Here is a 10,705-nt window from a genome sequence, read left to right as displayed (position 1 = left end):
CGTTACTTACGTGCATTGTATGGTATACACATACGAGACAACGTCAATGTTCGCGAAGGACATTCTCCGTGCGACGACAAAGCTCGGGTCTCCAGTTTGCAATAATTGTACCCACCCCGAGGGCTCCCTCTCTCTCTTTTTTGTCTGCCGATCGGACAACACTTGCCCTCCAACGTTTGCACACCGACAGACTTGCATGTATACACACGCATACGGAATAAATATATTCAAGCTGGTGTATGTAGAGGAAAAAAGCTTGCCTCCGCAAAGCGAAAGCGAGTACCTTAATGCGTTCGAGTCCCTCCTCGTGTGCACGCGAATGATGCGACGTGCGTCTACTAACACAAAGGGGGGGACACGCGCTCATGTGGGCAAGTTGTAAATAAAAAAAAAGAGAGAGAGTCCGGGAGACGTGATTAACCTGACAAAAATGCGGCGCGTGACAGAATGTCACCGAGAGATCTTCGCCAGCTTGACGCTTAAAATCCTACCACTACGCGGATACTGGCATACCGTGTACCTATACCTTTGAAGCGTCTCGATTTCTTTGTTCGATCGGATTTTTTTTTTTTTTTGAGTTTAATGATTTTTATTGGCTTTTTAACATTAGTAACATAGCCGTTTCTCTCAGAACAAATGATATATTTACATGATGTTATCTCTTACATTGATTACATATTTTACTTTTCACACATATACATGTTTGATATTCACTTAAATGCATTGACACCAAATAGACTATATTAGTTTATCTATGCCATCTATAAATTTTGCTAATACATAATTTGCTCTAGTGCCATTTTCTGATGATAAATTAATTACAGAGTATGGACCATATTTGACTATTTTAGTTAGTTCTTTTATCAATAGTTTTCTTTCTTTTTCAAAATTTACACATTGCCAAAATACATGTTCAATATTGTCTTGAGTTTCGTTACATTCGCATGAGTCACTAGGTACTACTTATTTTGAATCTAAATAAATGGCAATTAAGGGAAGTGTGTCCACTTCTTATTCTATTTATGGAGACTATCGATTTCCTTGACAAATTTGAATGGTTCAATATGAATTGTTCGATCGGATTTGTACGGAAGCTCGACAACATCTGCAATAAAAACGCATAAGCGCGATCAAAAACAAGTACGAGTGCACAAAAGAGCGCAAACAACAAGTTGCAAAGCAGACAATTTTTATTTCATTTACTTAAGTACAGCTTATAATTGTTACATCGTTACGTGGGAAAGAGATTTGTTCAAGAGACTTTACACATATATATTTACTTTGGATTTTATCATTTTGTAGTAATCATAAGTTTTTATCACAAGTAGTGCCATATGGTCGATTTTATAAGCCATATAAGACAAGTAGAATATTTATACTTTGAGAGGTAGATTTTCAGATAAAAGATAGATTATAAACTTGCCGCAAACAGCATCAACAACGTTAACTTTTTATTTTGTATGTAACAAAATAAGTTGCGGCTGGTTTATAATTGATTACGTGGCTCTACTATAAGTAGTAGTGGTTATTTGGATCAGCGCCATCTAGCGGTCTTTATTTTTTGGCCAAAAGTGGCTCCTAAAATTCTCAACCAGAGCATTCAGGATTAGAGTCATTTAGTCAATTATAAACCAGCCGCAACTAATGACAAAGCTATAAAATGAAAAAATAACGATACATGTGTTTTTGGCGGCAAGTTAACAATCTATCTTTTGCTCACAAATTTATCTTCAAAAGTATAAATACATAGGAGGTCGATTTTTTGGTAGAAAATAGATTGTTAACTTGCCGCTAAAAACACATGTATCGTTATTTTTTTATTTTATAGCTTCATCATAAGTTGCGGCTGGTTTATAATTGATTAAATAGCTCTAAACCTGATTGCTCTGATTCAGAATTTTAGGAGCCACTTTTGGCCAAAAAAATCACGACCGCTAGATGGCGCTGATCCAAATAATTATTGCTATTTGCAGTAGTCATTTTATTAAATATAAACCAGCCGCAAATAATTATATAAATAGACAATAAATGGTTAACATTTTCTATGCTATTTGCGGCAAGTTTACAATCTATCTTTTATCCAAAAATCGATCACTTCAAGTAAATAAATATTCTACTTATCTTATACGGCTTATAAAATCTAACATATTTACAAAATTACAATACTTTAGTCATTTTACCATTAACTCACGGAAGCACAGCCCTTTAACTTTATAGTTTAAATAAACAGTTAACTTATATAATATGTACATACCAAGATTTGTGTTACAAAAATCTTGAACAACGTTTAAATAGATACGTAAAGTAATAAGTCCAAAAGAGACAACTGAAGAAAAAAGACTTAAAAAAGAAGTTCAGTCACACAGGGTCCGTACCATATAACTATTCTTCTGTACATCGGCCTATGTTATAACATAGGCCTGTGAAGCAAAAAAAAGTTATATGGTACGGCCCCAGGAAGAGTCTCCTAAAATGGATGGGAAGAATCTGCTTCTGCAGACTTACAATAAGATTTAAGAGCTGCTTGTATAATCATCATCAATTATTTGTTAAATGTAAAACAAATAAAGCTCTATGTTTGATTAACAAATTTTCTTTATTATCCAAACAAACACAAATCCTTAGCATAAAATTATGAATTTTCACATTGTTTATATCTGAAACAACTCTCATTAAGTGAGATCCAATGCTCCATTCTTAGGAGACTCTTCCTGTGTGACTGAACTTCTTTTTTAAGCCTTTTTTTCTTCAGTTGTCTCTTTTGGACTTATTACTTTACGTATCTATTTAAACGTTGTTCAAGATTTTTGTAACACAAATCTTGGTATGTACATATTATATAAGTTAACTGTTTATTTAAACTATAAAGTTAAAGGGCTGTGCTTCCGTGAGTTAATGGTAAAATGACTAAAGTATTGTAATTTTGTAAATATGTTAGATTTTATAAGCCGTATAAGATAAGTAGAATATTTATTTACTTGAAGTGATCGATTTTTGGATAAAAGATAGATTGTAAACTTGCCGCAAATAGCATAGAAAATGTTAACCATTTATTGTCTATTTATATAATTATTTGCGGCTGGTTTATATTTAATAAAATGACTACTGCAAATAGCAATAATTATTTGGATCAGCGCCATCTAGCGGTCGTGATTTTTTTGGCCAAAAGTGGCTCCTAAAATTCTGAATCAGAGCAATCAGGTTTAGAGCTATTTAATCAATTATAAACCAGCCGCAACTTATGATGAAGCTATAAAATAAAAAAATAACGATACATGTGTTTTTAGCGGCAAGTTAACAATCTATTTTCTACCAAAAAATCGACCTCCTATGTATTTATACTTTTGAAGATAAATTTGTGAGCAAAAGATAGATTGTTAACTTGCCGCCAAAAACACATGTATCGTTATTTTTTCATTTTATAGCTTTGTCATTAGTTGCGGCTGGTTTATAATTGACTAAATGACTCTAATCCTGAATGCTCTGGTTGAGAATTTTAGGAGCCACTTTTGGCCAAAAAATAAAGACCGCTAGATGGCGCTGATCCAAATAACCACTACTACTTATAGTAGAGCCACGTAATCAATTATAAACCAGCCGCAACTTATTTTGTTACATACAAAATAAAAAGTTAACGTTGTTGATGCTGTTTGCGGCAAGTTTATAATCTATCTTTTATCTGAAAATCTACCTCTCAAAGTATAAATATTCTACTTGTCTTATATGGCTTATAAAATCGACCATACGGCACTACTTGTGATAAAAACTTATGATTACTACAAAATGATAAAATCCAAAGTAAATATATATGTGTAAAGTCTCTTGAACAAATCTCTTTCCCACGTAACGATGTAACAATTATAAGCTGTACTTAAGTAAATGAAATAAAAATTGTCTGCTTTGCAACTTGTTGTGTGCGCGCTTTCGTGCACTCGTACTTGTTTTTGATCGCGCTTATGCGTTTTTATTGCAGATGTCATGATTGTGCTCACGTAGATTTGCCACTCCGAGCTCGTCAGCCTTTTTCATGCTTTTGGTGTTTAAGTATACGTTTGTGTCTCCGGTTGCACAAATCGTAACAGATACACATAGGTACCAAAACAAAGATGTCCTGATTAATTTAGCGAATCCTCCGTGGATCCAAGACATCGATTATTAGCGTCCAAACTCCCGAGTTTCATGGGTACAGCACATTTATTACCGTCTCCAAGCGAGTTGAATGTACGCGCGTAAGGAGGTCGGTTCGACGAGACGTGTACGTATACGTATTCGAAGTCTTGATTTCCAGATAATAGTTAACGACGGCGGGGACCGAGCGAGAGCCGTAAACCGTAAATCGCTTGTATATGTTCCCGCGCTCGCTGGCCGCAAAAAGGAGTTCCGAGAGCGCGTGTGATGAATACGCCCACACACGCCATTGTTCATCGGGGGTTTGTATTTGATCTTGTGTGGAAAATCCTTGTATTCAATGAGAAATTGTAATGCTCGCGCGAGAGTCTCCATATGGGCCCGATGATCGCGATTTAAAACCGATAAAAGTTCCAAATATCATCGGTTGTGGTGTTGGGCCGCACATATCGTCCCTGTGATTGTCCGATCCCGAGGCAGCCGCAACAAGTTGGAAAGTCAACTCATTTAAATTTCAACGAGCTCCGGTCCGACGAAAGACTCGACGAGAAAACAACGGCTGCGACAATGCCGCGTTCACGAGATGTGCATGTGTAAGTACGCGCGGTGAGTCAAAATCCAAAAGAAGAGATGGGCCGACTCCTTGGGGATGACTCTCCCGGTCCTCCGGGCGACAACAGCCGTGTATGGCCGTACTCGGGAACCCATTGTCACCACCGCAGCGCGTGTTTATTCTCCCGTAAAAGAAAGAACGGGGCACAAAAGAAGGGAGCACAAAAGTCTTGCCGCCACGCACCCATGCGAGAGACTATTGGCTGATAGCTGGCCGTAAGAGAGCACACACGGGCCGTGGGTGGATTCGTCGCATTCCATTATAGGCCGTGAATAATTCGGGAAAGCTCGGAGCTGCCACCTCGGCTCACGAAAATTATACGCCCTACGTGCCCTTTGGCGCGCGCGATGGGTCTATGCATTTTTAATGCAGGATGCGGGGGCGGGGGAGGCGAGAGAAAGAGATACAAGAATCGACGATGGAGTGCGCGTGACACATTGTGAGTGTTGATGGCTGAGAGAGAGGACTAAGAATTTCGAGTGACTTTTGGAATGCTTGTCGGGGTGGGTGTGCGCGGAGATATTTAAAAAGCCGAGTATAGGCACACATGGTAAACGGTCGAGTGATGCGCGGAGTGTTTATTTTGTACCGTTGTGTACATAATTATATGTAAAGTGCGGGATGTCGACTGTTCTTGCCCAACTATTCTAATACATGTGTGTTCGTTTGATCGAAGTAATGGTTCATCTTGTAGATCATTGGTGCATCCGAATGAAACTTGACAAAATTTTCCATTCCCGTAACTTGACAATCGTGGGGCCTTTCCAAACAATAACCCCGATAAACCGACCGCTCGTATCGCAGACGAGCTCGAACGGCATCCGAAGCACAATCATCATCATCCCCAATGCAACACAGACATCCCTTATACATAGATCTCAGGGACTATTAACCCGATCGTCAAAGCTCTCATCGCCGGTTTCTCTTCCCGATGGCAGCGCACTCGGGAAAAGCAATTTCATCACATGCACATCATCTCGTAAAACCCGATCACCGCTCCGAAAACTCCCGGTGCAGCATGTGCGCACTTTCTACCTCTGTCTCTCTTTATGTTTCTCGGTATCGGTATCGGTATCGGTAATGTATGGTATATATACGCGTGTACACTACATTATCTATAGCCAGCTGCACGAAATTCTTGCGAGATCGATCATCACGTTTCTCTGTACGTTTACACACACACATACACACAATCGATGCCGATCGGTAAACTGTTAGAGATGCAGAGCCTCCTCCTCCTCCTCGAGTTCTCCCTTTCGAGCAGCGCCTGCTCTCGTATACAGTATGGGTACACAGTGGCTCTCAGCAGCAATAACAGCGGATGCTGAGCGCGTACAACACACACACACACACACACACACGAGTAAAAGAGAGAGAGGGAAAGATATCTTATAGCTCGCGCGGAAGGCTGTTCGGTCGGCTGCGGCTGGTCGGTGGGCTGCACTGGAGGCTAAAGCTGCTGCTCGAGCAGTACTTACCTATACGTATACCTATACGCCGCGGTTCTCTCGCTCGTTCGCTCGCTCGCCCGTAGAGGTGAGTGGCCGCTCTCCTCTCTCCTTGGAATGTTGCGTCGTTGCGTTGCCAGCCTCCTCGCTCTTTTTCCCTATATCTTTTCTCGATGAGTAACCTGCGTATATATGTACAAAACGAGTATACCTCGGGTTTAAGTGTTGCTAGCTGGCACTTGGGTTTAAGCGTATACAAGTGAACTTTGTGTCTGCCCACACGCGGTACTTACTACCGATTTTTTGGATTACAATGCGCGACTCTTGTAATATTCAGTTGAATGAACGTGATTTGCAAGATGCTGTTTTTAAATAAATTTATCGCTGAAACTTTGCTTTCATTTACAATTTTACAGTCACGGTGTGGTCACTCCCGTGGGGTGTAGCTTTGATCGTTGCGCTCGATGAAATCGTTATTCTCGAACTTGAGTGTTGATGTGTTGATGCTTCATTGATGCGGTGAGACGAGAGAAAGTATAGGAGTACTCATTTTTTTATCGTCTCACTATGTTGTAGGTATACGGCCTACGCTTGTGTAAATGACGATCATCAAAGCTTACCTACTTACATCTTTGCTTCTAATAGCTGCTCACTCTCGCAGTCGAGTATGAATCATCGACTGTCATTGTTTTTATATTATTACCTTTGTTGTTGTCTCGACAACCTTTTTTTTTTTTTTGTATAATATACATGTACATGTAATTCATATCTTAATGAGAAAGTGATATTTTTTTATAATTGAGTCTGCTGTACGAGCCAAGGTAGAAAATAATGATTCAAAAGATTATATGCTTCTGATTCATCACATCAAGTACAAAGTATAAAAGAAATGGAACTGACTCGAGAAATAACTTTTGACACAAATCATAGCAGTTTATTGTAGTTAGGTACTCGTTAGCTGTACTTAAAAAATAATCATTAGCTGATTGGGAACACGTTGGTAATTTCACCAAATTAATTATCCAATTAATTTTTCATATGATTTGTACAAAATGTCGATCGATTTGTATACTCTGTTATGTTCTCAGGGTAAGTTGAGAGCTAAGATTTTAAATAGAGTAATGGTACTCTTGAAAAGTTGTACAATTGGTTGGAGCAACGTTTTAGGTTGAACATGAACTTTTAAAGACTCACTTTATTGACTGACAGCATACATAAAAAAAGACCATAAAAATACAAAAGTGAGAATAAAATGATACACGGACTAAAATAGAAATCAACTATTTTCATACCATATCTTTATGCATGATATATTACCTATTTGGTGTATTTGTCTGTATTTTTTGTGAGCGTCGTAAATTCCTATTTCGCCGATATACTAACTAAAACAGACTCACACAAATATCATAGTTCTGAATGGGCCAATAGAAAGCATTGCTCATTTACTTCGACAACTATACACGAAATGCGATCCGATTTTCGGCTCTCTTTTAACGAGTGTACGTAAAATTTCCTCCCCACTATTTCTTTTTTTTTCTCCAGTCGTCACTCAAGCCATCGACTACTGTACAGTATACTTTGACACGTCGAGCGTTGCGTTGAGGGTTCTGTGTCATAATTTTACTTGAATTATTTTTTTCGCATAAGCTGAACGTAACAGTTGCTCAAATATGACAGGACAAGACCCCCCCAATATTTCGTTTGTTCCTCTGGAACACATGAGACCGCAGCCTTCTGCAAGTGGTAACTCAACCAACAGACCAGCAAGTGCACAAGGAGCCAATGCGCCCGATAGACGCGGTGCAGGTCAAGGCTCTGGAGGACGTCCGTTCGCCAATCAATAGTTTTTTGGAGAGATGGTATACACCGAGGAATTGTTTTCAAAGAATTAAAAAAAAAAATTGTTACTCATAACCGTCAGTATGTAACAGAATAAATTTCTTACTCATAAAACTATTTTTGTCGTGTATTTTTTTTATCATTGCCATCGTTCATTATGTAACGGTAACATCTTTGTTTTTATTTAGTATTTGTCACCTACGGTACTTTAAAATAAATATTTTAAACAAGTTTTTTACACGCAAAAGTAGCTAATGTTTTAAACAAGAATTACTTTTCAATTATAATCGTATGACCTGCAGATAACAACTAACGATCAGAGTTTTTCAATTTGTATTGATAAAATGCACATTAGATGTATCGAAAGTAACCAAGTCCGTTGTCTATGTATTTTATAAAACACGCACCACTAAGTACGTATACAATGCATGTGTAAAAGATAGCTAAATAATCTCGACTGCAACACAGAGATAAGTTTTCAAATTAATTCTTGATTTCTGTGAGAAAAATTTGCTTTGTCCATACAGCGGGAAATATACTTTACTAACAATTTGTCCGTTGTAAATTATGAAGGAACTTTTTACCTAATTCATCGTATCATTGATAAAACTTTTAATATTTTTAAACATGACACATGGGCTCTGGATTTTTTAACCACTAAAAAAACATTAATGCTCAAATAAAAGATGTTTTACAGTATAAGTAAAAACTTTAATCACTAAAAAAGTAGATATAAATATTTTTTATTAAAACAAGTACGAGCGAAAAGATTATCGGAAAAAACGTGTCACCACGACTAATACTTGAGATAAGAGCTTCGAACCCCAAAGATTTCCGTACGTTTCCCAAAGTTTTAACTTGCTCATGCGGGCTGGCGTTCGATTTTCTTACAGTCAACATGATCATCTTACCTGGGAGCCAACGCGGCATTTCCGATTGCACTTCTAATTTTTCGTTCAATAAATCGGTAGTAATTATTTTTAACTATAAAAAAGAAAACAATGGCATCCGATTTATCCATTTAATTAAAATGAAAGCTAATTAATAAGGGAAAAAAAATGTAATTATCAATTAACTCACTAACGACGTTTCACAAAAAATCGAGTCCCAACTTTTTGCATATTAAAACTTTGGTACATAAAAACTGCCTTATCGCTTTATTACAATTAGAACCTATACTTACTGCATGAAATGCAGTACAAAAGAAATATTCATAAAGATAGCCTTCGAGTGGCTACCATTATCAAGAATAACAAAACATTTGGAGTAATTCCTCGATTGAGTTAATATAATTTACCCCATGGTATATTATTAGGCGTACTTCCCGTTACTCATCTTCTCTCTCTTTCTTTGTTACATCCAAACTTTGCTTCTGCAGGCTATAGACACCGTCCTAATGTAATAGGAGTGAAATACTTATGTATAAAAATAATAATTAGCACTGTATCATTTTACTTACGTTTGATTTAAATTGAACACTGATAAGCATTCTACAAGTTTATCAGATGGGAGACGAACGCAAGTTCGCAGCCCTAAGGTCCCTATCGTTAATTTAAAAAATTACAGTTTGTGGCCTGCCAACTCGGCGCCTTAAATTCTTTACCGACCAGCCCCGCATTCACGGGGGGCTGCACCGTTACGAAGCCAGGGGACCCCAGACCCCCCTTCCTGGCTCCGACACTACCAACTCGGGTTGTGATGAATCATCAACCCCCCCCGCAGGGGATCCACTCGCAGTCACCCTCTACCTGCATAGTATGCGTTGAGGGATGTACTCTGGAATGTGGAGAGTTAAACCGAGGGTGGTGGATAAATCGTACTTATAAAGTTTAGACGAAGTAAGTACTTGTGGGTTGTACGTAGAACACGTGGCGCCACGTAGCGGTGAAAATCGGTACCGAGCTGTACAACCCCTCTCCCGGTGGGAGGCTCCCACTCCTCCGACGAGCACAGTGAACTGTGCGAACGACTTGCATCCAGCAAAAAAAAAAAAATACCAAAAATTGCGGAATCGTTTGCAGGTTTTGCAATTGCTATGCAAAAAATTGTCAGAGTGTTATTTTTTTGTAAAAAAAATAAAATGTAGTACGTCCTGCGAGAATCTAATAAAACTATTATTTCGCCTCAACGGTAGAGTTTCTACTATTAAAATTATCACCAGTCGTTTGCAATTTAATTTCCAGTGCGTGTAAGGATCGCAAAATAGTCGAATTAGTTATATTTATTAAATAAATAATTATATTTATATACGAGAGTAAGTCAAGTCATCTTACTCCCACCCCAGGCCAGGGCGCATGCGCACTACACTCGAAATACCAGCGATGGGATATAGACTGACGTATTTCGAGTGTAGTGCGCATGCGCCCTGGCCTGGGGTGGGAGTAAGATGACTCGACTTACTCTCGTATATAAATATAATTATTTATTCAATAAATATAACTAATTCGACTATTTTGGGATCCTTACACGCACTGGAAATTAAATTGCAAACGACTGGTGATAATTTTAATAGTAGAAACTCTACCGTTGAGGCGAAATAATAATTTTATTAGATTCTCGCAGGACGTACTACATTTTATTTTTTTTACAAAAAAATAATACTCTGACAATTTTTTGCATGGCAATTGCAAAACCTGCAAACGATTCCGCAATTTTTGGTATTTTTTTTTTTTTTCTG

The sequence above is a fragment of the Copidosoma floridanum genome, unplaced genomic scaffold (genome assembly GCF_036245765.1).
Source record: "Copidosoma floridanum isolate Cflo_tuat_1 unplaced genomic scaffold, Cflo_Japanese_pri ptg000030l, whole genome shotgun sequence".
NCBI lineage: Eukaryota > Metazoa > Arthropoda > Insecta > Hymenoptera > Encyrtidae > Copidosoma > Copidosoma floridanum.
Note: the sequence above shows the minus strand (reverse complement) of the source record.